Source organism: Saccostrea cucullata, unplaced genomic scaffold (assembly GCF_032062105.1).
Source record: "Saccostrea cucullata isolate Sc308-1 unplaced genomic scaffold, CSIRO_AGI_Scuc_v1 ctg763, whole genome shotgun sequence".
Lineage (NCBI taxonomy): Eukaryota > Metazoa > Mollusca > Bivalvia > Ostreida > Ostreidae > Saccostrea > Saccostrea cuccullata.
The window spans coordinates 86,639-92,638 of NW_026918691.1; positions in this window are offsets into that span (position 1 = coordinate 86,639).

A 6,000-nucleotide genomic window follows, 5' to 3' on the forward strand; every position below is an offset into this window, starting at 1 on the left:
ATTCCAAAATTTTATCTTGTCAGGGGATAATAATTCCACCCTCTTTGAAATATTGATAACGAAGGAGGAAGTCAAAAGATTCTTAGAGTTTATGAAGACGAAATAAAAATCATATGCATTACAGAATCATCGGAATCGCCTTCGTAATGTTTGAAAAATTATATTAATGTTTTATGTTGGACCCTACAATGTATCTGAACACGAGGAAGAGACTGCAAAATGTTTTGTTTTACACTATAAAAGAAAGACGTTGTCTTTACCTACAAAACGGAATATTTCAATTCAAAAGGACCAAAAAACTCCTGAAAAACAAATAATTTAAATTGGGATGTTATGCATTTGATTTCATCAAGGACTTTTTTTTTACAAAAGTTTTGTGTGAGATGTTGGTGTGTGAATCACGCAGTCTTGCCACGTAGGCATATGTAATGAAGTGCGCTAGCGCACAAAATATTATTTTGTATATTTTAGTCTATTTTTATGGATGTCTTTGGACCTGAATCAAATTTGGACGTAATACTCTGAAATAAACAGAAATGAATTATGAAGCCATAGATTTTATCAATATTAATGATTATTTGAAAAGGAATAATTTAAGTATTTTTTAATACTAGTAATCACTATTCAAGATGTGTACATGTACCATGTTTAAAAATATAGCACTGGAGGAAGTTGTGTCAAAAGCGTTAAATAAAATGTGTGTTTGAAGGCTGGTGGTGGTGTCATCTAAAATGCTGTTGAATGTATATAAAAATTAGATCCATGGAATCAGAGGAAGATTGGGTGGTATAACTATGAGGTCAGCTGTTTTTGTTTTTGTTTTCGTCTGTTTCAAACTTTAAAACTTGGCAATTCACATAAAATATACACGAAATGTACCAATCCTTCTGTTCTGCGAGTTTAAGAAGTAGAACCCCGTTGAATTTGCAATGATGTAACATTGTTTGGAGGAGGGTATACAGTTGTTTTTGCTTACTTGTATGTATATTTCTTTTTAATGTTTTTCTTTGTAATCATTGGAATTAAAAATTTGATACATAAGTTCTGCATGGTGTTCCTGATTTGATTTTATATTTCTTTTTAATCCATATGTTCTGGATGAACTCAATTTTCCAAAATAACACCATTCAATTTTAGAGACAAAATATCATTTAAAGATTTTAATTAACCAGTTCACAGAATAACGATATTATACTGGCAGACGCATCGCCCAATACAACAAGACGGGTTTGTGAAACACTGATGCCCCCGTATGAACATAGCAAAGATTAAACTTTTCTTAAATGCAAATTTAATTAATTGGTACCAGAGGTAGGGTCCACTCACTGGAAAACAATTATGAAATTTGAAAGTAAGCCAATGTTAAAGTTTTTTCAATAAGTGCAAAATTCTCCAAGGTCAAGGTCAAAAGGTCAATGTAATTGGTATCAAATGAAAGATCTTGCCACATAGAATACTTATGTAGAGCATGAAAGCCCTAGCCCTAACCGTTCAGAAGTTATGGCCAAGGTTCAATTCTTTAAAAAGTAGGTCAAACTCCAAGGTCAAAGGGTCAAACTTCTTGTTAACAAGTGAAAGTTCCTGTCACAAGGATTAAATATATAAAGTATGATGTACTAGCCCTAACCCTTTAAAAGTTATGGTCAAGGTTTGCTTTTTAAAGTAGGTCAATCTCCAAGGCCAAAAAGTCAAAGTTCTTGGTTTTCAATGAAAGGTCTTCTTACAAGGATTACATATATGAAGTATGAAAGCCCTATTCCTTACCGTTCAAAAGTTATGGCCAAGGTTAAAGTTCTTTTCACAAATACGGAAATCTACAAGGTCAAGGTCAAAGGGTCAATGTTGTTGGTATCCAATGAAAGGTCTTTCAACAAAGAATAAATTTATGAAGTATAAATGTCCTGGTATTTACTGTTTAAAAGATATGGTTTGATATGGTCTGTTGAAAACAATTTTTCAAAATGCTACTCCTCCTACAATTTTGTTCTGGTTTCAGTATAACTTGGCACACAAGTATACTACACTAAGATACATAATTCGGTGTACGGTTTTTGATTTCGATGAACGGTGTTGGCGTGGTTACTAAAATAGAAATTTCTGTGAAATACTTTTAAAATGCTACTCCTTCTACATGTTTGGTCTGATTTTCATATAACTTCGCACACAAGTAGACTACACTATGATACATTATTCTGTATATCGGTTTTTGATTTCAGATTTCGATGAACGGTGTTGCCTTGGTTACTATAAATAAGAATTTTTGTGCAATGCTTTCAAAATGCTACTCCTCCAGACCTTGTTTTACTTTGATTTCAATATAACTCGGCACCAGAGTAGACTACACTAAGAAACATAATTCTATGTATCGGTTTTTGATTTCGAAGAACGGTGTTGCCGTGGTTACTAAAAATAGAAATTTCTGTGAAATACATTTAAAATACTACCCTCCTACAGTTTTAGTCCTATTTCAATATAAGTTGACACACAAGTAGGCCTAGACTTTACTAAGATACATAATTCTGTGTATCAGTCTCTGATTTTGATGAAGGGTGTTGCCGTGGTTATTAAAATTGAAAATTCTTTAAAATTATATATTAAAAGCTACTCCTACAGTTGTAGTCTCATGCAATCTTGCCACAAAAAGAAACGTAATCTAGGATCATTGTTCTATTTATTGCTTTTGTAAAGTTTTATGTCCCAAATGATACTTTTCTGTTCCTTTATTATTAGTACAAACCAGTAGAGCTACAGTCTCGACAGAGACTTCTGGTTCATTAAAATAGATAAAGGAATATTAAAGGAAATATAGAAATACCAGGTGTAATTGAAGAATTGGAGTTTTGATATTTTGGCAGTGAATCATTTTCTGCCGATCGGTATAAGTTGTAAACAATGCTTTGAATGATGCCAAGGATTTGTCTGAAATTAAATTAGTTTAGAACTAAAAAGGCTTGTATATTAGAGTTTCATGGGAAAATAATAAGTTCTCTTTTCCCTATACATGTATTTTCCAGTAAAGTAAACACGCGTCTAATTCAAAGAGTTCCAATAATTGAAATCAAACTTATTGTTTTCTTTACTTGCAGATAAATTTTCCACTCTTTAACTTTTCAGTCTCTTATTGTGTGGTGCACTATGGATTTGAAGTCATTGCTTGCATTTCTTGATTTAAAAAAAATGATCTGAACTCCCCCTTTCTAGGCACAAAACAGTATTGCTTATGATTACAAGAAATTCTAAATCAGTCTTTAAAAACCTTTCCATTTTGTTTAATTAGCTAATATTTACCAGATTTTTGAGTTGTTTTTTCTTCAAATTCTGGGGAGAATCTACCCTTATGGAAAAAATGACAAAAATGTGACTCTACATATAATTTTATTAACATCAAAATACAAAACCACAAAATTAGATATATTTTGTTCATAACAGTCCCAACCTTATGCAGGTTTCATCAGAGGAATGAAATTTTTTCACTCTCTGAAACAGTACTAGCTTGCAGCAGGGTGGTGTCATCAATTAAGATAGTCACAGCTTTCCAGACATTGATGTGACATTCCTCAATTTCATTCATCAGTATTGGTAAGTATACCCTTTTTAAGGTCTTTGAAAATTACAAAATTGAGTAATTCTGAGATAGGTAAATACTGGCATGTAGGTAATGGAATGAGAGTACCAAATCCACGAACGAAAGCGTGGCTTTGTTTGCTAATGGAATGTTGTATGCAGTACTGAATGGGTAGGCGTTACCTAATTGGCTGAATTGACGTATTTTCCCCCATTTTAAAGTGAAAATATGAATGTTTGAAATAATTGTGGAAATGTAGGAATATCTCAGGAAACATAGAAATACCAGGGGAAATTTTAGGATTGAAGATTGAGCAAAGCGTCATTTATCGGTATAAGTTTAATACAGCTGCAATTTTGTGTAAATGTTAATATCTCAAAAAAGGAAGTGACTTCATCAGCGAAAAAAACCAATATAAGGTTCAGATCAATACAAATCAGAAATGAAATTTTCATGAAAATCAAATGAGCCGTTTCTGAAAACTCGCGTGCACAAAATAAGTTATATCTAGGAGACTTATTGTTCAAAGAACAATAAGAGGTCTTTCCACCTTTTGAATTTCAATTTCATTTATAATTTATCTCTTTAAGATTAAATTTCAAAAAAAAAAAGGAATGGCTTAAAAAAAGAAAAAAAATGAAAATCTAAAATTTTTCAGGTAACCTTGACCTTAGACCTTCAAATCATATTCAAGGTCAAAGGTCAAGGGTCACATTGTAATTAACCTCATATCTCTATGACTTATAGTTTTAAAGTTATAAGGTTTAATAGTAAGCACAAAAGCATTAAAGGGCAGTAACTCATTCAAGGAGTCACCATATCCTATTGCACTTGAATATAAAAGTTTTGCCTAAAATCCCATCAGATATTAGAGAAGTTTTCATGTCTTTTCGGTTTACGGTTTTGGAGCAATAGCAAATAAAATGTTTTTTGCACAAGGGGCAATAACTTTTAATAGGGTCAATCTTAAGGGACAAGAATGAAATCTTTGAAACAGTTTTAAGAGTACATATTAATGATGCATAGACATTAAGCATATGTTGAAAGCCAAAAGATATATAAAAAGAACTAAATTTCTCAGTTTTGGAATGACCTTGACCTTTGACCTTTACATGAATTTTAAGCTCAAAGGTCAATGAATCTTATGCAGTTGGGTGCATGTCTCTACACCTTCTCGTTTTGAAAATTTTTAATTATTAGTAAAATTCAAAAAGTTTCAGGGGCAATAACTCATTGAAGGGGTCACCGAAGACTTTCACAATGAATAGATTCCAGAGTCCTCTCAATTAGTCAAAGACTTTAGTGAAAGTTTCATATTTCTACGGTTTACGGTTTTGAAGTAGTAGCGATAACAAGGTTTTTCGCACAAAGGGCGATAACTTTTAATGGGGTCAATATTACGGAATACGAATTTAACCTTTTAAATAGTTTTAAGAATACATATTAATGATGCTAAGACAGTTTGTATATGTTAAGAGACAAAAAAGATATAAAAAGAGCTTAATTTCTCAATTTTGGAATGACCTTGACCTTTGACCTTTGCAATAATTTCATGATCAAAGATCAATGAATCTTATGCAGTTGGTCCCATGTCTCTACGACTTGTCGTTTTGAAAATTTTTAATTATTTGTAATATTCAAAAAGTTTCAGGGGCAATAACTCATTGAGGGGGTCACCGAATGCTTTCGCAATGAATAGATTGAAGAGTCCCCATAGTTAGGCAAAGCCATTGGTGAAGGTTTCATACCTTTACGGTTTACGGTTTCAGAGGAGTAGCGATAACAAGGGTTTTTAGCACAAGGGGCAACAACTTTTAAAAGGGTCAATTTTAGGGGCTAAGATTTATATCTTCTAAAGAGTTTCAAAAGTACATATTAAAGACATAAGATAGATCGCATATGTTTAAGGACATAAGAGCTATTAAGAGAAATTTATTTCTCATAATTGGAATGACCTTGACCTTTGACCTTGAAATGAATTTGAAGGCAAAAGGTCATTGAATGTTATGCAGTTGGTTTCATGTCTCTACGACTTTTTGTTTTGAAAATTTTTAATTTTTTGTAAAATTTATAAACTTTCAGGGGCAATTACTCATTGAAGGGGTCAAAGAAAACTTTCGCAATGAATAGATTGAAAAGTCTCCTAAATTAGTTCAAGACAATGGTGAAGGTTTTGTATCTCTACGGTTTACGGTTTCTGAGGAGTAGCGATAACAAGCTTTACAGTGAAAGGGGCAATAACTGCAGTAGGAGTCTAAGTTCAAACATAGGGGGTCGTTTTTCGGAATAACTTTAGATTTCCAGTATTATGAACTTAAAAGTTTTTCGATAAGTCTTACGGTCTCAAAAGCTAAGGGGAGAAATAAAATAAAAAGAAACAGAAGCATTTCAAGAGGTCTTTCCACAGAAAGGTGGAAAGACCTAATTATACCGGG